This window comes from Cetorhinus maximus, chromosome 7 (genome assembly GCF_964194155.1).
Source record: "Cetorhinus maximus chromosome 7, sCetMax3.hap1.1, whole genome shotgun sequence".
Taxonomy (NCBI): domain Eukaryota; kingdom Metazoa; phylum Chordata; class Chondrichthyes; order Lamniformes; family Cetorhinidae; genus Cetorhinus; species Cetorhinus maximus.
Window position 1 is genome coordinate 47,880,647 of NC_135885.1, and position 25,530 is coordinate 47,906,176.

Genomic DNA, 25,530 nt, shown 5'->3' on the forward strand with positions numbered 1-25,530 from the left:
GGAAGTCAACAAAGCTATCATTCCAAGCAAGTATCCACTTCCTACAATCTAATAATTATCAGCATCATTTCATGACTCCACAGTTCACAAGGTTCATTGTGCGACAGTGCTGTGATTCGCTTTTTCACCTCCCCTCTGAATTTTCTATATTTTGCCTGGTTCTCAATTGTATTTTCTACCTGACATCTGTCACAAGCACACTTTCTATTCTTTATCTTAATTTCTATCTCTCTTGTCATCCAGGATGCTCTGGATTTGTTTGCCCTACCTTCCCCTTTTGATGGAATATCTCTTGACTGTGCCCAAACAACCTCTTCTTTGAAGGTAGCCCATTGTTCATTTACTGTTTTTCCTGCCAACATTTGACTCTAATTTATCTAGCCCAGGTCCAATCTTACCCCATTGAAGTTGGCTTTCCCCAAGTTAACAATTCTCACTCTGGATTGTTCTTTGTCTTTTTCCATGGTCAGCCTAAACCTTATGATACAATGACTGCTATCCCCTAAATGTTCTCCTGCTGACTTGGTCCACTTGGCCCACCTCATTTCCAAGAACCAGGTCTAGCAATGCCTCCTTTCTTGTTGGACTAGAAACATACTGCTGTTGAAATTTTCCTGAACATGCTCTAGGAACTCTTGCCCCTCTCTGCCCTTTACACTACCAGTCTATATTTGGACAATTAAAGTCCCCTGTTACAACTACTCTGTAATTTCTTTGCAAATTTGTTCCTCTTTATTTTTCCCATTAGTTGATGGCCTATAGACTGCACTAAGCCATGTAATTACACCTTTTTTATTCCTTAGCTCGAAGCAAATAGATTCTGTCTTTGACCCATCTGGGACATCCTCTTTCTCCAGCACTGCATGGTTCTCCTTAATCAATACTACCATCCCTCTCCTTTTTATTCCCTTCCTATCTTTCCTGAAAACCTTGCATCCAGGGATATTTGATACCCAGTCCTGCCCTTCTTTGAGCCACATCCCCATTCTAGCCTTGGCACCATATTTCCACATGGTAACCTGCATTTGTAAATCCCCAATCTTATTTACCACACTCCGTTGTTTTGACATGGCAGATGATGTGTGCCAGGTGGACCAAATCCTCTAGGGAAACTTGGTTGCGCTATCACAATAGCTTTGCAATTTGTACTTGTTAGGAGAAGATGTGTGCACTGAATTCAGAAGTAATGAGTCCGCCAAGATCTTTAGAGATTTTAAAAATTAAATTGAAATATTTATGAACAAAATAAAAGATTTCAAGCACATACATAAGACTACAATTACTACTATAACAGCTCCTAAAATTCCTAATTAACCCGACTCCCCGGTTACACACCCCCTTTAAGGCAACAGACCAAAATAGATTTTAGATTTTTAGAAAATCAACTAGTTAACACAATATCCACTTGACAGTGGAATTCCAAATGGTTCCCCCACCTTCAGTTACTTTACATAGCAGACTTATGCACAAATGGCTGGAGGCTTCTTGAAGGCTGTTTCAAACACTCCTGTTAGATCTTACATGGCCCTCTCCTCACAAAACCTTTCATTCTCCTTTATATATGTTTTTCTCACTCCTTAATATGTAAATTCTATTGTTCCATATGTCTTTGAAACTGTATCTTCCTCATAATATAAAAACTTTCATGTTGCCAATATTGCCTTTGAGAGAAATAAACACACGCCTCTTAGCCTTGCTTATCTGGCTAGCTGTAAACAGACTAACATCCCTTTGAAATCCAACAATGCCTTCCTTTATCTAAAAATGCAAATTCCCTTCACACCTTACATGCTAAGCCAGCATCAATGTTACTCATTAACATCTCAAGCACATTTCTACACCTACCTTCTTTTGGTGATTTCAAGCTTGCAGTCCACTTGATTCCAAATGTAATTAAATCGCACAGACAGAACCACTGATACTTACACCCATAAACCTACTTTACAATAAACCAGAAAAAATTCTGAAAATTATTCTACTTTTTTCACACCGTGCATTCACATGCATGCACAGTAACCCTTAATTAGATTTTATTACTTCCTCCATTACTCTGACACCACCTATTAACTTACTATTCCTTATTCTAGTGTTATCTGTCTCTCTCCATACACCTTAGTATCCCTCTCTAATATTATCTCCTGGTTTCCACACCTCTACCTACCTACAGACCGAAGGTGTTCTGCAAAGCGGTCACCAGTCTGCGTTTGGTCTCTCCAATGTAGAGGAAACCGCATTGGGAGCAACAAATGCAGTAGACTAAGTTGGGGGAAATGCAAGTGAAATGCTGCTTCACTTGAAAGGAGTGTTTGGGCCCTTGGACGGTGAGGAGAGAGGAAGTGAAGGGGCAGGTGTTGCATATTTTGCGTTTGAATGGGGAGGTGCCATAGGTGGGGGTTGAGGAGCAGGGGGTGATGGAGGAGTGGACCAGGGTGTCCCGGAGGGAACGATCCCTATGGAATGCCGCCAGTGGGGGTGAAGGGACGATGTGTTTGGTGGTGGCATCATGCTGGAGTTGGTGGAAATGCTGGAGGATGATCCTTTGAATGCGGAGGCTGGTGGGGTGATAAGTGAGGACAAGGTGAGGACTGGGTGACCGCTTTGCAGAACACCTTCGGTCTGCCCGCAAGCATGACCCAGACCTTCCTGTCGCTTGCCATTTCAACACTCCACCCTGCTCTCTTGCCCACATGTCTGTCCTTGGCTTGCTGCATTGTTCCAGTGAAGCTCAACGCAAACTGGAGGAACAGCACCTCATCTTCCGACTAGGCACTTTACAGCCTTCCGGACTGAATATTGAGTTCAACAACTTTAGATCTTGAACTCCCTCCTCCATCCCCACCCCCTTTCCGTTTCTTCCCCCTCCCTTTTGTTTTTTTCCAATAATTTATATAGATTTTTCTTTTCCCACCTATTTCCATTATTTTTAAATGTATTCCACCCATGGTTTATTTCACCCCACACCCACTACAGCTACCTTGCTTGTCCTGCTCTCCACTCTTAATTAGCACATTCTTTTAGATAATATCACCACCTTCAACACCTCTTTGTTCTTTTGTCTGTGACATCTTTTGGTTATCTCCTCCTATCACTGCTTGCTTGTCCCAACAACTCCCCCCCCCGACCCCCACCCGCCTTCTCCCCCCTCCCCCCCCACCCTTAAACCAGCTTATATTTCACCCCTTTCCTATTTCTACTTAGTTCTGTTGAAGGGTCATGAGGACTTGAAATGTCAACTTTGCTCTTCTCCGCCGATGCTGCCAGACCTGCTGAGTTTTTCCAGGTATTTCTGTTTTTGTTTTGGATTTCCGGCATCCGCAGTTTTTTGTTTTTATCTCTGTGTGAGGGGCACATGTTGATCTGTGCAAGTGGCCTCAAGATGGCGTGGGCTGGGGAGGAGGCAGTCTCCAGAGGAGATGAAGCCAGATGGAGATGTGAGGATGTGTGTGAGAGAGTGAGTGATGATATCCCTTGAGCTGGAAGTGAGTGAGATGCCAGTGAATGTGTGATGGCCTTGTGAGTGTGTGAGTTTAGAGTGATGAGCTGGTTGCCTTATCCTGGTGGCACAGGTGAGATCACTCAATCCTCTTTCTGCGCTGGATGGCCAACTTCTTCTGTGCAGCATTGGCGCTGCCATCACCTCCCAAGCTGGAATGGTGAGGCTGATGGGCCTCCTGCAGCCAGAACAGGGGTGGAGGACATCACAGCAAATGCATTCCAGTGATGGGTCACTGAACTCTCCTTGGCTTCTGGGGCCATGTCATCACCGGTGCAGTCCTGGCTGCAAGAATTGAGAACTGTGTGCATGGCTGCAGTTTAGATATGGCACCCAGAGTGAGGAAACAGTGAGGTAACAGCATGGCGGGCGATTCAGAGGCTGTCCGCCAGAGAGACACTGTGTTTCCTGTGGCTGCAAAATTAATGAGGTGGGGAGCAGACGATACGGCACGAAAACCCCCCAGCAGGTAAAACGTAACTTTTCACACCCGCTACCGCACTTAGTGCAATCCTGGGGTGATTCTAACCAAAGTGTTTAGTTTTACAAGGGGGAAGTGTTCAATTGTTTTGTGTTTGACCGCTCCCTGGAAGATTGTGTCCCACAGGACGCCACTGGTTCTTCCAATTTCCCAACACGGAATGCATCCCAACGTCAGGATTGACGTGCTCGTGACAAAATTCAGCCGAAGATACTTAACCAGCAGGAGGGCAGGAAACCAGCATGGATCCCAGGTTGGGTGGTTCCTACCGACAAGTGACAGAGTGAGACAGATAAAGAGAATGGAAATATTCAGAGTCACCCTCTGATCCATTTGCTGAGGTTCAAGGTTAATGGGCCCGGAAGATGAGAAAGGAACAAAAATAACTTTACTTAAGGGAAAAAAAAGAAAACCCAGACTTTATCACATAGGGTAGGCTTACTTCTCAATTTTTCAGAGCTATGGGATTGGAGTGGGGTAGTGGGATTAATTAAATAGCCTTTTCAAAGAGCCAGCATGGGCACAATGGGCTGAGTAGTCACCTTCCGCACAGTAGGAGTCTATGAAATTCTAAAGAGAGGAGTAAGAACTGACTGAGGAATAAATGCTGGCCAAGACGCCAGGAAAAATTCCTGTTCTTTCAATATCAGCGTGTGAACTTTGATACCCACTTAAGCTTGCAGAGACTGGGTCTTGGTTACACTTCTCATCCAAAAGACGGCACCTCTGGCAATGCAAACACCCTTTATTACAGCAACGACATTCCAGCATAGATTATATGCTCGAATCCTGGCATAGGCCTTGAACCTTCCAATTCAGGCAAAGACATGAGCACGAAGCCAAGCTGGCACAACATTAAATGGAAATCAAGGGGTGCACAAAAGCAGCTTGTTTTCAGACAGAACTTCCTGAGGCACTTCAGAGAGATATAAGGAAAATGGACACCAAGCCAAAGAAACAGAGATTCTGAGGAATGACAAAATGTTTGTTCAGAGAGGTGGGTTTGAAGGAAAGTCTTAAAGAAAGAGTGAAGGGTGGACATGCAGAGGGATTTAGGCCAAAGAGTGGGACCTCAGACTTTGAAGCTTCAGACACCAATGGGCAGGCAAAGGGAGGGGTTGTAACAAGAGGTCACAGTCAAAGAAATGGACCTGAACTGATGGTAGGTTGAAAGGTGACACATTAAGAAGAGGAGAGGCCATTAAGGGAATGAAACAGAGGAAAGGAAATTAAAATTTGAGACATTTGGGGATCGGCTGCCAAGGTAGGTCAGTCAGGACAGGTGTGATGGTTAAGTGTGACTTGGTCTGGGTTAAACTGTGGATTCACTGGGCTAGGTTATAACTTCCAGGTAGCTGACAGTGCTGATAAGAGACCCAGTTCATCTTTAGAGTGATATCATGGGCAGAAAACAGTTGCCCAAGGGCAGCCACCAGTTTTGGACCCGCATGATATCGGACAGCCAGAAGCCAGAGCAGCCCAGATAGAGGTAAGTTGGAGGAAATCTATCTGCGGAGAGGCCTTGGTACAGGTTATTTTTGGAGAGCTCTCTTATTCCTCCTTCTGGGCTCCTCTTTGGAGCGAGAACTAGCTGGAACTGGGCAAAGTGTGCACAATGCATGCTCCAACCTCTTCTGTCCCAAAATGCTAATGGAGGTGTTATGTATGTCTTCTGCTTATTGTTACAGTTTGCATATCCAAAGGTGTTGCGGCCTGAAAAGGATGTGTGCTTCAGCCACCCAAGAGTTGGCCTTTTTGCAGGTGGTAATAGCCAGAGTTTCAGCATTAATGGGACAATAAACTATTTTTGAGCCACTATCATCCCAATTAAACCAGATGGCCCAAATTAAAAGCTGACCAACTGGTTGGAGGAGAACAAAATGGTTGGTCAGCCACCTGTTATACACCCAGCACGAGTTTCTTTCCAATGACTATTGTCTAATGGGTGGCCAATTCACCACCACCTGTTTCTCAGCTCTGACAAAGTTGAAGATTAACCCCACGCCCCACCACCCAGCTTTCACTGCAGATGAGACAGGGAACTTTAATCAGCAGAAAATGAGAGCAGCAAAACTCTACTCCACCTTCTCACTGTGGTAGAAAAGGAAAAGACAAAGTTGGAATTTTCCCCTGAACTAAAACAATGGATGAGTTCAGCTAACTTATCACAAACCAAGGGCAAGTTAGACAAATATGTAAGGCAGAAAGGAATAGAAAGATATACTGGCTGGTTTAGATGACAGATGGGAGGTGGCTCGTGTGGAGTATAGACACCAGCATAGATTAGTTGGGCTGAATGGCCTGTTTCTGTGCTGCATGCATGCTCTATGTAATTCTATGCAAGTTGCCCATGTAAGAAGGCAGTGGCAGCCTGTCCATTCAGGAGCATTCTGTTTGAGGTGCCTCTTTTCCAGTGACCAACCTCTTGGATTATAAATTCTGTACTGGTAGAAAAAAAAAGAGTCAGAAAAGACTCAGGCAGGGACAGTAGAAATCTATATGACTACTGCCTGTTGATCTCAATTGAAGCATGAAACCATAATTACTGGAATTGGTATTTGCTTGCTTGGTTTCCTGTATGATTGTTTATAGTTTTTTTAAAACTTTTTGAGGTCCTTCCCTGTAAACACCATGGAAAGAGAGAGGATAAACTTGGTTCACCACCACCACCCAATTATAGCTGAGGAAGCATTTCTTTCTGATTAGCATCTCCCCATGGCCCAATTAATATTAGAGACCCTCTTAATATCAGGAACCTCACACTTGAGTCCATTTCCATGGTACTTAGGTTTAAGCACCAATTCAGTGCATCATTGTCCTCTTCATGGAGTTCACAGTAAGTTAATAGGCATGATTTTAATGCTTTGTGAGAATGTTGCTCTGTAACCAATGTAACTCTTTGCACATGCACATGCATTGTAATTCCCTGGAAGTTTAAACCTCTGATGGATTGATTTGCATTGTCCGGGACCCTCCACAAATGTCTCTCACACTGACGTCAGTCTCAGAGATTTGGACCAGTTACGCAGGACTTACCTCGATACTTATCCTGGAAAGGTTACACTATGCAATCTCTGGTGTAACTCCGTAATTAGCAGCATAACTGAACTGAGCACCGCATGTACTACCCGCCCACCCCCGCACCCACTCACCCACAAACCCACTCACCCACCCACTCACTCACTCACTAACCCACACACCCACACCCACTAACCCACTCACACCCACCCACCCACTCACTAACCCACTCACCTACTCACACCCACTGAAAGACCTGAGACCTTTACTTTATTACACAGCTAATATCATAAAAAGGGGGCGTGTCCTCTCTTCATCTGTCTTCTCCTACGTTCACCGATCTTTCCCTAAAAAAGCTCCACTGACCCATCGCTACTTCATCTGGGATCAGAAGCCCTGGCTGAAAAAGTGAAAAGGTCAGGGTGGAGAAATCTCTGTGGGAACAGCAATGTGACGAGTATCACCACTGACAGAAAGATCAGGGCCAATAAATCTTAATATTAATTCATATTATGTTAATATGTGTGTTGTTTTAATAGCTTATTTTTGAATGCTTATAATATGACCTGGAATGGTGGGATCACTCTGATTATTTTCAGATCTGTTGTTCATTTCTTCTTTCGATGGACTGCTGAGGGTACGAGCAATGAATCTGGTTCATCATTGACATAGCACATTGAAGCATCAATGTATAACAGCGCCATGTTGCTTTGGCGAGGCACTACCTGAAAAAGTGAGAAAATTATTTTATATTTGATGGTCAGCATACAGGGAGACCGAAGAGAATTGACAAATTAAAGGGATTTTAAATTGTTCCTGTCATATATTTCTGATAGTGGAATTGTCTCTTACAATATTAACAATACCTCTTAATGAAGGCAGAAATCAGATAAAATTTTGAGTGTGAAATTTGGATCTGTCACACTAAGGAGATGCAGGCCCATGAACTGATGGTGTCAGGATATCACTTGGTCCCAATGGCTCTGCTTACAAATTTAGACCACACAGCTCCATTCCACGTATTTGCTCGTCACTCACCTAAGAATATGTGTTTAGCTGCAAGAGAGACCAAGTACTAGCATTATTTAAAGGGCCAGGCACTAAGTTTGTAGGTAAGGGTATTTAGAATAAATTCCGCTATTGCAAAGTCTTTGGAGGTACTGCAGAGGGTTTTTGTAGGTGCTGTGGTGAGTTCCTGATTTTGCTGCATCATCATAGGGAAGGCAAAGGATTAAGTGACCTCTCCACACAACAGGCTGCAACAGGTATGAGAGCAGAAATGACAGTGCCTCTGGGTCAGCAGGGCAAGAGGGAGGAGTAGCAAAGGCTACAAAGGGGAAGATTCTGCTCAATGCTCTCTGCCAAGTTAGAGCCAGACTCATCCATGCTCCTTGACAGTGACAATAGGCTGTCTGGCAGGCCAGCCAATGCACCCAGCATCTTGCTGTGCATCCTCATCAGTGTCTTCCTATTCGCTGCCCCATCAAGTCTTCAACTGAGTCCCTGTAGCAGAACTCATTTTCAACCTCACCATCCAGAGAGCTTGCACACAAACTATCCCTTACCTCTGGCCTGGCTGCAGCCCACTCATGCCCGTAGCTAAACATAAGCATATTCTAACTATACATTAGTTTAAGAGGCACTGTCTGTATCTGAGCTGGTGACTGTGTTTGTCAGATCAAGTGATGGAGCTTCTTCATTAGTGCTGTTCCGTTACCCTCTCTTTCTCCTCGGGCTGTTGTGTCTGGACAGGTAGCAGTTCTTGAGTATATAGGAGTTCAGAATCAGAAAGGGGAGGGTTGGGATTAGGAAAGGGGAACTGAATGGAAAGGTGTATGGTCATACCATCTGCAGCTTACTCATCATCTCGGATAACAGGATGAGGGTGAGCTGGGAGCTAAGAAAGGGAACAAAGCAGTAACATACCCTCATCCTCAATGTTCTCAGTGACATCAGATGCCACATGCTCTGTCACAATCAAACCCACAATGGAAAGAACCATCTCTTCCATAAGGCTCAGGAGCTGCAAACATACTTGTTCTCCACCGGCTCTGCCCTGCTCCCAGAAGTTAAGAATCACCTTGTCCTGCAAGAGAGAGGGAAGAATGTCAGAGATTATGATGCACTTTGTTTGGGTGATGTCCTTGCAAAAGCTGCATAGCTGCATGTATGTGGAAGCAATGGGAGCTGGGTGTGAGGCTGGCATCATTGAAATGTGTTTGAGGGTGAGGTGGAGCTTCTGGATATTAGGCCTGAGCTCTAACTGCCAGGGATTGCTGATGGCTGAGTGATGGAGGTGTGGTGCATTGAGCAGCATAAGAGATTGGTGGAGTGATGGGTAGGATATGTCATGTTAAAATGCATTCACTGACCTTGACCATCAGCATGAGGTCATTAGACTTCTTGTGGCACAGCTGCCAGGTGCTCAGGATCAGATTCCAGGAATTGACCTCCTTGGCCACCTGTTTCCTGTTCCCCTTCTGAGGGTGGTCTTTGACGGACTTCTGCTCCCCTCCCCCACCCCACCCATCCCTCCTCACAGTAACATGGCTTCTCTCTTCCTGCCCACCTCCATCACTAAGGCCTCCAGCAACGTACCTGTGAAGCTGGAAGCCCTCCTGCCCTAATGTTCTGATTACCTTCTTTAAAGTAGCCAGAGATATGGGACCTGCACGGACCAATGCTATAAGCAGGTAAATGAGGAAGAAGCACCTAATTTGTGAGCTCTCCACCTCCATGGCAACAAGCATGGGCAGGTCGCAAATCGCAATCCCCTGCAAAATGAAAAATGCATCAACCAATTTTTATCCCTGATAATCAGGGTAGCTGATTTTTTGAGCAAAATAAAGGATAATTTTTGTCAGTATTGGCCTATCTTATCGAACAACAAATTTATTTCTATTATTTCAAAGTTTAGATCTTTTTTAAGAAGCCAGCTGATATTTATTCACCATATCTTTATTTTTCTTACTTTATAGGAAAAGAGTGAACCAGTAGGTTGGGTATTGTGTTATTTTGGAACTTAATTCCTAGCAGTATTTTGATTTTTTTTTTAAAGACTAAAGCTTAGCAAGAATTTGTTTTAGCATCATGACTGTTTTCCTGAATAGACATACCTTTCTGAGCGAATTTGTGTGTTCACGTGAGTCAGTTCTACGCTTTTCAACCAGTGTCAGCAACAAGCACCAGCAAGTCAGGTATAGCATGGGTCAGAGAAAGAGCAAAGCACCTTTTTAGCTTAGCTCACCTCCAGTCTCAGATGAGTGCTCCCAACGCCCTGCTGCAATGAGAATTTATTCAGCCCCCACACCAATCACCCTTTTCTGTGGAAAATTGCCAATTGAACAGTGACTTGTGCTAAATTTTGAAAAGTTTTATACACTGTACTACTTCAACTAGGAACAGAGTTAAGGGCCAGGGGCCATAAAATGCGGCAAGCCATTCTAAACTCCATTGACTTCAGCGGGAACGTAAAATCCTGTTACCGTAAAATTCCGCCCAAGATGTCCAAAATCATATCACATTGGACCAAACTCTTACATCCAGCAGAGAGAAGTCACCAGTATAGGCTGGATCCAGGTGATTCATGAGGTGAGAGGAAAATCTGCTAACTTGCTGAACTACCAATCCTATTATCTATACTTACTTTAAATCAAGCAACATTGTCTTTGTTGAAAAGAAAGGAATTTAATTAAATAATAGAAAATGCATTTAAAAAGATAGTGGCCAACTGACATCTTTACCATTATTTAAATCTAACCGTTTTTACAACTCTAGGAATACTGCTGAAGTTCTAGAAATTATTCCTTGCCAATCCAAAGCTCAAAAGGAGTTAATAGTATTTTGCTATAATTCAAGTCATGTTTGGCCATATGTGTTCAAATCCAGTGTTATTATTACCTTTTCACCTAGGTTAGGTTGTTTCCATCTTGCTCAGAGCACCTGCCTGATGATACCACGGAATGTCAAATAAATAATGTTATTTAGAAAAATAAACTGTGCGCTATATTGCATTGAAAGGAATAACAAATAAACAGTGGTCAGATTCATGTGGTAACTCAATCTCTGAAATCTGTTGACGTTGATAAACTGCTTGAGCTTGACTTTCATGCTTTGTAATTTTATCAGAACTGCTCGACTGAATTACTGCCTTGTAACTCACTGCCAATCATCTATTCTCCCTTACTTGTTGTTCACTTTTCTCTAGTCATTTAATACCTTAAGGTCAAGATGGCAATTTTGTAAAAACTATTTTTTTACGTCTTTCAAATGTCAAATAACAGACAAAATACGGGTCCGTGTAGGAAAGCTTTACCAATACTAATGCCCTACAGGCAATTTGCTATCCTGACACATTGTACTGATTTCATAAATTAAATATATAAGAATATTTCACATATTCAAAACAATAAAATGAAGGTATACCAATGCCTTCATAATGGGTAATAAGTATAATTATGTTTATTGTCTGCAGAGCTCCTGATGTGATGGGAATACAATTTGTAATGCTGCTGTATTCCCAATTTTTTAAGAAAGTGCGAAGCAACTCTCTAGGCCCAACTTTCCTGTTTTCATGAGAACTGAGGAAAAACATATTTAATTCTAATATTAGCTACATCGCAGAAAGATCAACGAATCTTTCGATTTGTGAGAAGACAATTTTATAGCAATAAGAGAAAGTTAACAGTACATTGTAGCCTCTCCAGTCTGGAAATCCATGCTTCAGAACCACCAGTTGGCTGGATATTTTTTTGAGCAAACGCAAGCAACTCACGGACTCACCACTGCCCCCGTCCAGATCAGACCCAGCCTGTCCATCCCACTGCAGCTACAAGAAGTTAATATTTCTGACACTCAGACCCAGATGATCACCATCTTGCCGATTAATATAGGAGATGGTGTGACTTTGGCTGTGCCCATAAAGAGCATGGAGGCCAGCACCGGAGCAGGATCCATTTAGTTTGTCCAGCCCTTAGATGGCGGGGTCTCAAATGGGGGTCAGAATGTTTTCACGCCCATCTCCAGCTTCCCTTGAAGACACCTGGATCACCATCTCCTCCTCTTCCTGTTGTTGCTGCCTCCACATCCTTCTGCATAACCTCCACCTCCCCAACGCTCCCCTGCAGCACTTCCCTGGTTAATTCCTCAGACACCACTCTGTCCATCTTCACCAACACATCCAACTCAGAAAATACTGAGGAGGAGTTGGCCTCCGTTGTGCCTATCTCTGAAGCAGAAAGTACAAACTTCTCTCAGCCCAATGGCTTGCAAAATGTGCAAGAGCAGGGTCAGCTTCAGCAGGTGCCAGTGGTTGTTGGACAAAAGCTACTGGCTCTGAGACAGCAGCAAAGCTATACCATTGAAGGTGCTGCAGTACAAGGCCAAACTATACAAACTGTACAGCAACAGGCCTTACAGAATGCTCCGTTATCAACATTGCAGAATCCAACTCAGTTGATCATCAGGGCACCAACTTTGACACCATCTGGACAAATAAACTAGCAAGCCGTACAGGTGCCGAACATGCAGAGCCTTTGAAAGGCTCACATCCAGAATGCTCGGCAACTCACTGCACTCCAGTGCCCAAATTAACCAAGTTATTTTTACCGTTATTGGCAGTGTCACTAATTTAAGTCTGGTCGACTTGCATCACCTGTTCCCTCGACATCATTTGCATCATTTTAGTACAATACTTTGGGAGTGGAAACATGGATGATGCAGCATTTGGATAAGTAAAACTATTTTTATTTCTGCTCTATAATGTTTTATCACTGTTTTTGTTTCAGGTAAATATTTGTATCTATGGTGTTATCCAGTTGACACACTTGTGGTTAGGCAGACTAACATAATTTTATTATCCAGAAAATTCCAGAACCCAAAAATGCCTTGGTCCCAAGCATTCTGGACTGGAGAGGTTACAGTGTAGTTTCAAACCGTAACATCTGTGCAATAATATCCTTAAACACATTAATGATCCTTAAACACATCACTAGTAATTTTTACAATCTCCAAGCTATAAATATCAAAAAGTTCAATAATCCAGCTGTGGAGAAAACATCTTATTACAGCCATTGGAGGAATAACCAATTTAACAACAAGGCCCAGAAGTACTGGTAAGCCCATCAATGATGCAACTATTTTGATGGAGCAGAACAGCCCCAATCATACAAAGAAGTGCAGCAATATGTGGCCGACAGGGCATCCCTAGCACTTAGAGGGCTTGGCATGAGGTCCCAAAGAAGGTGCATGATTTAAGCAAGAGCTCAGAAATTTAAAAATATTGGTACAATGTAGCAGCACTGGAAATATACAATGCATGTGAAAATTAGTTATTGTTACAAATGAATGTAAAACATATTGTGCTTGCATAGAGAAATGTTAGTAAAACATAGAAAACAAGATATGAGAAGTAAAATTAAAAGATTTACACATATTGCCATGATAAGAGAGAGAATATAGTGTAGGAGGCAATTTCAGTCAATGAGTGCTCACTGTTCTTCTGTTTAACAATGAAACATGTGCATAAGCCTCCATTTTCCAAGTCCTTGCAACCATACAATCTTCGAACAGAGAGACTATTCGACACATCGAGTCAGTGCCAGCTCTTTCAGAGGGCATCCAATTAGTCCCACTGTCCAGCTCTTTCCCCACATCCCTGTATTTTTTTTCTGTTTCAAGTACTCATCCAATTCCCATTTAAAGGTCAATAGTGAAGTGTGTCCACCACCATAAGCAACCTTGCTCACTACCAGTGCATTTTGGGAAGGTTGTGGGAGTATTTGCTGACAATTTTCCCACCAATTTGCTCACCACCAGCACATGCTCCTAAAATGTGCCCTGCAATGTAAAAGAAAGAAAAATCTTACTTTTATGAAGTGACTTTTACTTTCACAGGACATTCCAAAGCGCTTCACTATCAATTAATTATTTTTAAAATACATTCACTGTTGTAATGTAAGCAAATATGGAAGACAATTTTCACATTGTGAAACCTTGGAAACAGCAGTGAGGTTAATGACCAATTAATCTGATTTGGCGATGTTAGTAAACCCTAGCCATGATCTTCAAGTGGTATCATAGGATTTTCAGGAGAAGAAAGCAGTCAGAACTTCAGCTTAACATCTCACTCAAAAGACAGCACCTCCAGCACTGTAAGTGTGCCCTTAGTAATTTATCAAAGTGCCAATCTCGATTATGAACACAGGTTTCTGGGTAGATTTTGAACTCTCAGTTTTCTGATCCATAGACAAGGCAAACTGATACTCCCAAAAGCACAGTCTGTAACATATGGTGGAGCAGCAGACATCAAAGGACAATACTATAGTTGATTTCTTGTGGAGAGAAAGTTGGGACTACAGAAATTTAAGGAGAGGACAGATCGAGCAGTTCATAACACACCGCTCAGTTGTTTGATGATTTGCACACATCAACATGCCCACTCACACTATGCACAGGACAGAATAGTGTCATTAATAACAATGCAGTACCCAAACAGATATGTATGCTCTCTCTTCAGAAAACAACAATGGAGTGGAATCCAGGTTAAACCTGAAGACCATTATACACCTGAGCACCAGAGACAAGATTATATGCGCACACTCGGAAAGAAGTAGAGAGTGTTGAAAAAGCAAATATCAAGCGTTGAACATTGGTGAAGAAGAAGTAGCAGTGCTGGTGCCTGTTAAGATCAACTAGTACAGGACAGAAGTCCAGCAACTTGTGACATCATATTGTAGAGGCACGTTACTGCATAACTTCAGACAGGCAATGTCCTATAGAAAACCTGCCCTGTGTGAGATTTAGCTTTGTTGGAAGCTAACTGTAGGGGTGCACGCAAAATACCTTTTTGCATTTTCCAGTTGTCCCTACCTATTTAAGGATAGTGATCTTTGTGTTTCCTCCTCCTCCCCATACTCTTAAAGTTGTTTTGTTGGTCACCCTGAGTTACACTGTGGAATGCAGAAACTCAGCTGTTATTAGTGGAAGCATGGGCAGAGATTCCTTAATCCAAAAATACATTCATCTTCCAGGCACCTTTCCTGACACAGAACAGTTTTTCTAAGAAGCCTGGATTGATGCTGATTCCTCTTATATGTTCATGATAGATTTTTGGGGACTGTGTACATGCAAAGCTTGCACATTTTTAATTTATCTTAAATATTCTTAAATCTGAGGGCTTCATTTTTATATGTGTGTTGTGCTGTTAATTACTGTGATTTGAAGAACATGGTGGTACAAGGGGCAGAGATTTTTAAGTTTGGCAACTATCACAATGTCTCTGTATTTGCTTCTCCTTAATTAAGCATCTAGCCTCGCCTTCAATAAATTAATGCTATTTGTTTCAATGTCTCCATTCTCCCTCTTTTTGTAAAGAAATTCTTTATTTGACCTATTAATAGCTATCTTACATTTACAACCCTTTTTTCTGGACTCACCCTCAAGTAGAAACAATGGTGCAAAATATCTGGTACCACCCACAAACAGGGATCATTACAGAGGGCATGGAAAATTTAACAGACCAGCAAAAGATCCATTAAATTTGGGTGGGGATCGCTGGTCCTGTGGTTGGTAGAACCAGAAAATCCCGCTCAATATTTCCTCACCAACCCCATCAAACACCTTCATCATGTTAAAGATTTCTATTAGGTCTAAGCTTAAAGCTGGATTTTCACTACCAAGGTGGTTAGGAAATTTTACATGTCGCCACACCAGCCTCGGTAGAAAACTCCCCCAAATGGCGTGATTTTTGTTAACCCTGTAAAAGTGTCAATCAAAAGTATCAATAACAGAAGCTTTAAACACTTCACACTTCTTAATCTTGTGCAAATAAACATCACAACATTGTGAAAAGAGATCACATAAAAATAACTTATTATAACCTCATAAAGATGTCAATCACGCAAAGGCAATAGTTCTCTTCAGCTGTAACAGGACTCCCATAGAGTTAAATCATTTATGAGTCTGGTCTCATTGTTACTATAGGGTTAATTGGCTTCATACATTGTGTATATTTGGTGACGACCATAAGACGTAGGAGCAGAAGTAGGCCATTCAGCCCATTGAGTCTGCTCCACCATGCAATGAGACCATGGCTGATCTGATAATCCTCAACTCTACCTTCCTGCCTTTTTCCCATAACCCTTGACTCCCTTACTGATTAAAAATCTGTCCATCTTAGCCTTGAATATTCTTAATGACCCAGCGCTTACAGCCCTCTGTTGTAAAGAATTCCATAGATTCGCTACCCTCTCAGAGAAGAAATTCCTTCTTATCTCTGTCTTAAATGGGTGAACCCTTAATCTGAGATTACGCCCTCTGGTTTTAGACTCTCCCACAAGGGGAAACAACCTCTCAGCATCCACACTGTCAAGCCCCTTAAGAATCTTATAAGTTTCAATAAGGTTGCCTCTCATTCTTCTAAAATCTAATAAGTACAGGCCCAACCTATTCAATCTCTCCTCATAAGAAAATCCCTCCATACCCGCGATCAACCCAGTGAACCTTCTCTGGACTGCCTCCAATGCCAGTACATCTTTCCTTAGATAAGGGGACCAAAACTCTTCACAGTATTCTAGGTGTGGTCTAACTAGTGCCTTGTATAGTTTTAGCAAGACTTCCCTATTTTCATACTCCATTCCCTTTGCCTTCCCTCCTTCCCTATTCCATCTGCTAACTTTTTGCCCACTCACTTAATCTGTGTATATCTCTCTGTAGACTCTTTGTGTCATCGTCACCACTTCCCTTCCTATCTATTTTTGTGTCATCCGCAACCTTGGTGATAGTACATTCACTTCCCTCATCCAAGTCATTTATATACATTGTAAATAATTGTGGCCCCAGAACTGATCCCTGTGGCACTCCGTTAGTTACAGGTGGCCATCCTGAAAATGCCCCCCCAACTCTCTGTCTACAATTAGTTAGCCAATCCTCTATCCATGCTAATATACTACCCCCAACACCATAGGCTCTTATCTTATTAAGTCGCTATATGTGCTGTACCTGAATGAACGCCTTTTGGAAATCCAAATATATTACATTGACTGGTTCCTCTTTATCTATCCTGCTTGTTACCTCCTCAAAGAATTCTAATAAATTTGTCAGGTATGATTTCCCCTTCATGAAGCCATGCTGACTCTGCTTGATTATATTATGCATTTCTAAATGCTTTGCTATCCTTTATAATAGGCTCTAACATGTTCCCAATAACGGATGTTAAGCTAACTAACCTATAGTTACCTGATTTTTGTCTCCCTCACTTTTTGAATAAGGGTGTTACATTGGCATTTTTCCAATCCTCTGGAACTTTTCCAGAATCTAAGGATTCTTGGAAGGTTGTGACCAGTACATCCACTATTTCTGTAGCTACCTCCTTTAATACCCTAGGATGCAACCCATAAGGTCCAGAGGACTTATCGGCCTTTAGCCCCATTAGTACTAGGTAAACTACTGGGGCCTTTAGCCCAATTAATTTCCCTAGTGATTATTCTTTAGTGATAGTTATTGTATTTATTTCCTCCCCGCTTTTGCCCCTTGATTATTTAGTATTTTTGGAATACTATTAGTGTCTTCTACCGCGAAGTCTCATACAAAGTATTTACTCAACTCCTCTGCCATTTACCCTTATTTAAGTTTAGCACAGTTGTTTCCGACCCAAGTTTTTCACTCTCAGGCTGAATGCTAAATTCTACCATGTTATGGTCACTGTTTCCTAGAGGACCTTTTACTCTGAGATAATTTATTAAACCTGCCTCATTACACATTACCAGATCCAAAATAGCCTGATCCCTGGTTTGACCCACAACATATTGTTCTAGGAAACTGACCCGAATACACTCTGTGAATTCTTGCTCATGGCTACTCTGCCAATTTGATTTTCTCAGTCTACATGAAGATTAAAGTCACCCATGATTAATGTGCTGCCTTTTTTACGTGCGCTCATTATCTCCTGATTTATTCTTTGTCCTATTGTATAGCTACTTTTAGGGATCCATAGACTACTCGCACAAGTGTCTTCTTCCCCTTGTTATTTATGGGCATAGAAAGGCCATTTGTTGGCACAGAAGGTATGGGGGCCATTGGAGGTGGGTGAGGGTCATGAGTTGGCATGAAAGGGGCTTGGGTAGCAGGGATAAGACCTTTTGAACTTACCTTTCAAAGGTTTCCTGAATCCAGACTATGGACAGGATTTTAAGGTTGTTGGGTGAGCCCGGGAGGGGCTGGGAAACGGGCCACCACCTGCAATCAGCCACCGACCGCGATTTCATGCTGGCTGGCCAATTAACGGGCAGCCAGTGTGAAACGTACGCTGAGAAGCTCAGCGCTGCCGGGGTGGGAGCGGGAGGAGGGCGGGCACTGAAGTCAGCACAGGCGCAGGGGTGCACTCAATGAAAGCTCCCGAAAGGCAGAGAGCTGCCTCAGGGTGCTGAAGGATTTTAAAAACAAAAATAAAGATTATGAAATACACAAAAAAATGTCCCCACATAGGACTCACTGACCTGAACATATAGATAATAAAAATTCTGTTGAAACATTGTTTTTTTAATTAATCTCGAAAACCTCACCACCCCCCCACCCCCCACCCGCGGCACCCGCCATCGTGGATGAGGTTTCCTCAAAAATCCAAAGGCCGCCTGGCCAATTTGCCCGCCCACCAACTGTAAGGTTGGACTGGCAGCAGAAAATCACTCTTAATTAATACATTAGTGGTCTTAATAGGCCCCTTAATTGTCTGCGGGCGCGCTGCTGACCTTGAGGGTGCTTTATGACATTGGGACGCTCACCCAACTTCATCACACGCTATTTTACACCCGATCGGGCCGGGCATGCCTGCCCATGGGATGTAAATTTCTTCCCTATGGTTCACAACGCCTCTGCGATCTGTGAACCATGTGATATGGAGAAGCTGGCCAGGCTCCACAAAAATTGTGGGGGTTGGGAAATGCCTATCTCCACAACGGAGCCTGCCAGGTCAGGAGTGCAGGGTGTGGGCTCTTTACTCTTATGTGGATGAAAACTGGAGGCATCAGTAATAGGGTGGGAATCATGTAATCCGTATCCCACACCCCATTTTTAGACTGGTCCAGAGTCCTTCAAATTAAGTAGTCTTCTCTCTTTCAGAGAAATTAGCCCCAGCCTGCTCAATCTTTTTCGGTAATTACAACTAGTCAATTCTGGTAACATCCTTGTAAATCTTTCCTGCACTTTCTCCAGTGCTTCAATGTGCTTTTTGTGGTATAGAGATTCAGAAATACACACAGTGTTGCCTAACCAAGGTTCTGCTTAAATTTAACATTACCTTCCAGCTTTTGTACTATGTCTCTCCAGAAGTGCTTTGCATTCTTTATGACCTTATGAATTTTGTACTGCTACTTCCAGTGATAAATGTATATGTTTCCCCAGATCTTTTTTGCTCCTCCACCCATTTAGTTGCTCAACTTACAAGGAAAAGGTGTCTCCCTTATTCTTCCTACAAAATTAATCAGCTCACATTTTGCAGTATTGGATTTCATTTCCTATGGATCAGCAGATCAGACAGCATCTGTGGAGAGAGACAAAGGCTGGAATTTTCCGTCCCTGTTGGCCTCAGGTGCAAGCGGAAAATATGGCGAGAAGGCCACAAATTGGATTCACGCCATTGTGAAACCAGCTTGTGATTGTCCACTCCACCCGTCAATGGTGGGCCGCATTTCCCACCGCCGCATGTCAGGGACGTCATCTTAATACATTTGCCTCTAATTATAAGCCCTACTCACCGGAATCATCCCCCCATGCTGGATCATCCAGGCACGTCAGTGTGATTGCACACCAGCGTGTTTCACAACAGCATTTAAGAGGCATGCACCTGGTGAGCTGAACCTCGAGGGGAACTCGGAAGTGAGTGCACTCTAACGTTATGTAGCACTCGAGAGGGTCGCCTGTCTGACTTCAAGCATTCAGGCAAGGACACAGGCAAGTCACTTTTTTCCGGCTGGCTGACAGTGCGGTGCCGGGGCAAGGGCTGCACTGTGTTTGAGGCGAGTTGTGGCAGGTGTCAAGGCAGCACAGTCTGATTGTAGTGCACAAGCACATGCGGGGGGAGGGTAGGGGGGTGGGGTGGAAGGGGTGGGAAGCTGCCTCGCATTAGGGAAACCTTGTATAAAGTGAGCATCCTTCCACAGCTTAGACAGTTCAGATGCAGCCATATTGACATGCTTGGATTCGGGCCTCCAGCTTATCTGCCTCTCAAGCAACACAGAGGCATGAAAGTGCCGCCAAGTGCTCCTGAATATTTCGCCCCTTGGGCACAGGCTGCAAACTAATGAGTATTTTAGTGGACTGCAGTACAGTTGGATGACTGGGCACATTGTACAATCTCTTTGCGAAAGCTGTCCGTAGAACAGTCACTAGTGGCAGCGCTCACAGCCCCTTGCAATGTCAGCATGGTTCAAGCTAACAGTGCAGCCTTGCAGTGTGGGTTAGGAGAATGCCTGCGCCTGAGCTGAGAGCACAGCATGCAGTCCAGTGGGCAAAGCTGCTGCCACTCGGTTGGGTGGAGTGGGGCAGAGGTGGGTGGTGTTTCAGGCAGCCATGCAGCGCACTAAACTCTGGCCATCCAAGTGGTGGCCAGCACTCTCTGGGATGTGTTAAAGGGCCTTCAGCCTTAACCAAGAGAGGTTCTCAGTACACCCATGCTAACCCTCTTACATCCTGCTGGATGAGTACATCAGTATGGAGCCTGGTGACCTAGTTGTATACCTCATGGTGTACAGGGAGCAGAGATGAAGGAGAACAGAGCACCGGAGGCACCTGGATGGAGAGAGGGAGAAGCAGCACCCTCAACAAGAAGGGGTGGCTGGGGTTCCTGCACATGCCGCTGAAGCGCCACAGCACACCAGCACAGGTTGGCGCCTAGCTAGAGCTAGGGTCTAGAGATGGCACTTGTCATTCATGCATATGACCGAGAAACAGTGTCACTGAAGGTTGCGCGTGTCTAGGGAACTGGTCAGTTACATTTGCCACCTGCTGCAGGATTTGGTGCCAAGGGCACATGGAGGGCATCCACTGCCAGTGGCCATGAAAGTGACCACAACGCTCAACTTTTATGTCAGTGGCCCTTTCAGGACTCTAAAGGTGACCCTTGCGGGGGATCTTGCAAGCCTCCACACACATATGCACCCAGGAGGTCATGGATGACATCTTCACAAAGGCACAGAGTTTTGTGCATTCCACCTGGGATCAGGAAAGCCAGGAAGCAAAAGCACTAGGGTTTGTACAGATCTCAGGTGTTCCACAGGTGCAAGGTGCCATTGACTACTCTCACATGGCACTCAGAGCTCCATGGCAACAAGCGGTTAACTACGTCAACCGCAAGGGGTTCCACTCGCTGAATGTTCAGCTGGTGTGTGACCACCACGAATGTATCCTACAGGTCTGCGCACAATTCCCAGGGAGTGACCATGACTCCTACATCCTTAGCAGGTCTCAGACCCCTGACATCTTCCAGAGTCCACAGAGGCTGCAGAGTTGGCTCCTCAGGGACAAGGGCTACCCGCAAAGGACGCAGTGGATGGCGCCCGGGCGGCAGCCTCACTCTGCAGCAGAGAGATGGTATAATGAGGCTCATGCTGCAGCTTGCACTTTTGTGGAGAAAACCATTTGGATGTTGAAAACGAGGTTTCAGTGCCTGGATTAGCCTGGTGGAGCCCTGTAATACAGGCTGCAGAGGGTGTCATGCATCGCCATCATCTGCTGCGTCCTTCACAACCAGGCACTGCAACGGGGGGAGGAGCTGGCTGAGGAGGAGAAGAAGGAGCTGCACATTCCCTCTGATGAGGAGGAAGTCGATGGTGATGAGGGTGGCGAGGTCCTCAAAGGTGAGGATGACGGTGATGAGGCCAACATGTTGTTCAAATGAGGCAGGTGCGCACGGAGGTCCTCATAGCTGCTAGATTTGTGGAGGATGATGACAACTTACAATGAGGAGACTCCATAGATTCTTGCATTGCATCTGTGAACGTTTGACTCCTGTCTGGTTGATGGCAATGCACACACCCTCTGTGATAAGGCTCCTGTCATGGGGATACAGCAGATTCCCATAGTCCCTACATTCCAGGGGAATGATGGCACATGCAGTGGGGACACTCTATAGATCGTCACATAGTTTATGTGAATGTCTGACTCCTGGCTGATGGCAGCTCACTTGCGCACTGTGAATTGGGCCATATCATGGAGATGCAGCAAGGAAAATTTAACTTCTCCTGATTCTATGGTATCCTTTGTGAGATGAACCCTTCAGAGCCACACTATCACCAGTACAGATGCTGAAGAGATGGGGGACCAGCTGCACCTCAAAACTGCTAGGAGCACACAGAGAGAATGACGGAAATCTGTGCCACTGGACGAGGACATTCTGGCAGCAATGGTAAGACCCATCGAAGTGCAGGCATGGCTGATGTGTCCAGTGACAGTGGAGGCACAGAATGAGTGTGCTGGGAAGGTTGTACAAAGCACAGGGAAGAGGCCCTGGACTGAGACGCCTGCCTTTAACTTGTGCAGGAACGAAGGTTTCAAATCTGAGTGACACAAACACTGCTCATCGGAACAAGGAGCCATAGACAAGGAGACATTCTTAGGAGTTTAGTTACAACAGTGAACAGTATGTACAATTGATTAACACCCAACATCTTCTTAAGCTTCCTAACCCTTACCATTGTCCCTTGGTGTTCTCCTGACAATCACAGAGGAGGTGGAAGCAGCCTACTGACTGCGACGCCCTATTTATAATGACCATGGTGGGTGTCCTCTGGAGGGCTGAGACCTGTAAGGCCCCAGCCTGCTTTTGGGGTCCTGCTGTGTGGTAGTGGTACCCTCCTCGGCGTGTGGGTCTGAAGATGCTGGGGTCACAGGAAGAGGGGATTTGGATGGGCTGGACAATCCTGGAGTCACCTGGGTGCATATGTGCCCAAGGGTCCCTGGCTGACAAATTGAGGAGAAGGGGAAGCTAGAGTGAGATCAAGCTGCCCAACACCTCTCTCGCATTGAAACTGTTGGAGGCCAAATATGGCATCAGGGATGGAATTCAGCTCGTGCAGCAGTGCAGGACTGATGTCCTGGACCAAGGTCTCCATGGCGGCTGCCATCCTACCAGTGTTGACCTCGGTGCGTAGGTATGCTGGCGCTATCTCCTCAGCCTAAAGGTGGATGGACTCCTCCTTCATCGTGCCTTGCAATCTGAAGAGTGCAGCGGACATCCCTTCCTAATGTTCCTGAGCTTGCCTTTGCAGCTCCAGCAGCTGAGGTATGATTGAGTCCAGAGGCTCCTCATCTGACTCGCATTCAGCAGATTTCTGGCATCCAGCAGTCCTCTGAGTGCCATAAACCTGCTAAGTCCCTACCACTAGCTACTGGATCAGACAGTGTGATGTGCACACCAGATTGTGACCCGGGGCTACTTTAGATCTAGGTCCAACAGCAGTGTGAGTCTCTGCGCTGGTATAGGGTGTGGGTGAGCGCTGTGATTGGTCTTTAATGAGGGTGTCATCAAATTCTCCTTCTGATGTGTCTTCAGGTCTTGAGTCGAGGATCTGGCTTGTGGCCCCCTCAGCTGCTTCCCAGATGTGCCTCCGAAAGTAAGGAGAGATAATTAGTGCATGGCAGTGGCCTGTGAAACAGGACACGTCACTCACAGCATGTGTTGGCTGATGGATATTGCACTGTTGGGTCCTCACTTGTTTGAGCACCACCGACCTCACTGTCAGCACAGGGACAGTCCAGGTCATCACCGGCCAGCTGGATGACTCTATTTTCAAAGTCCGTGAGGACTTCGATTTCAGGCATTTCTCCACCAATCTGCAACCTCACCCTGTTGTTGTGTGCCAGCTTGTCCTGCATGAATACAGATGGAGAGAGTTTAAGCAGGACGCCTGCCAGGCCAGATGAGAAGGATGCCTGGTGTGTGTTTGGGTGGCGAGTGGTCCCATGGACAGGATGGGGACATGATCCACAGGGCAAATGAAGGTGTGTGTGAGAGAATGAATGGTGATGTCCCTTGAACTGGCAGTGAGTGAGATCCTTGTGAATGTGTGAGTGTGTGAGTTGAGAGTGATGAGAAGAGTAACTTACCCTGGGGAACGGAGCAGATCATTCATCCTCTTTCGGCACTGTGTGGCTGCCCTCTTTTATGACCACATGCTGGATTGGTGACCTTGTTTGCTTCGCCCCGAGCAGGGATAGAGGTCTCCACTGCACCCAGTAGATGCTTGAGGGAGGTGTCGCTAAATTTGTGGGCAGCATGTTTCCTCTCTTTGGCAGTCATCAGTTCCCAGCAGCTTCCTATCCCTTGAAGAGTGCTAGCTCTTTGCAGGGGCGGCCTTTAAATATGGCGCCCAGTTTACTGAAGGCCTGAGCTGACAGCGGGGCGGGCGAATCAGAGGCCACCCTGCCAGCGACTCTACGTGTTTCCCAGGAATGAATTACTAATGAGGCAGGACATGCTGGGAATGGGACAATGCGACGTGAAAAGCTGCCATTGCAGCCGACAGGTTAAACGTCCTTTTTCCCACCCACTACAGCACTTGGTGCAAATCTGGGACAATTCCACACAACGTTAACATTGCAGGTCATGATGGCCCTTCATTAGAACTGAGGAAAGTTAGAAATGTAATAGTTTTTGACCAAGTGGAAGGGAGGATAGTGTGGACAAACAAAAGGGAAGCTGTGTGATAGAGCGGAGGGCAGGAGAGATTAAATGACAAAATGTTTCATAGTACAATAGCCAAAAGGCATGGTAATGGGTATAATGAAGAGACATAAGATGTGTCCAAATGAGATATGAATGCAGTCATCCAGATCTGAAACGTTGGGCCGGGTGTCCCCCTCTGCTTTGTCACATCCCCTCATTCCCACATAATTTTCATCCCTGTGATATGTAGGCAGGCAAGGTTCAGGCCAAAACCACAATAGAGACGGGTGGATACTGAGGCAGGCTGGTTATAAGACCCGCCTTGGTTCTCTGGAACACCGTCCCAGCCCTCCACATGATTGTTACACCCCCAGTCCCCCAAACACCCTCAAGCCCCATACCACAATGCCCCCTCATATCACCCATGTCCCCTCCTATATCTATGCCCCCTCAATGCCCCCCATGCATCCCCCACACCCACTCCCCCAGTATTTACTATGTACAGAACAAACAAGTGGTAGAAGTAGATCTCATTGCTCAACCACTCTGTGTTAGTTCAACATTATTACAATTACAGAGCTCTTCCTTGAGGTTTTTCCCTGCTTGGTTGTTGCCCTGTAACCACAAATGTGAAAAAAGGAATATTTTTATTAAGAGCTTCCAGCCCACTGAGGAGCCTTCAGATCAACCCACATCTAACAACCTTTGCTCACATTTTGGCAGTTGTGACAAATTCCATCACCACAGCAGAGACAACCCACAACATTCCAAAGCAATCAACAACAGTCTAAATAAAGCACCAGACAATATTCTAAACAAATGCCAACTCGCTCTAACACCCAACGTTAACAAATCCTTAAAAAAAATCCAGGATCTGAA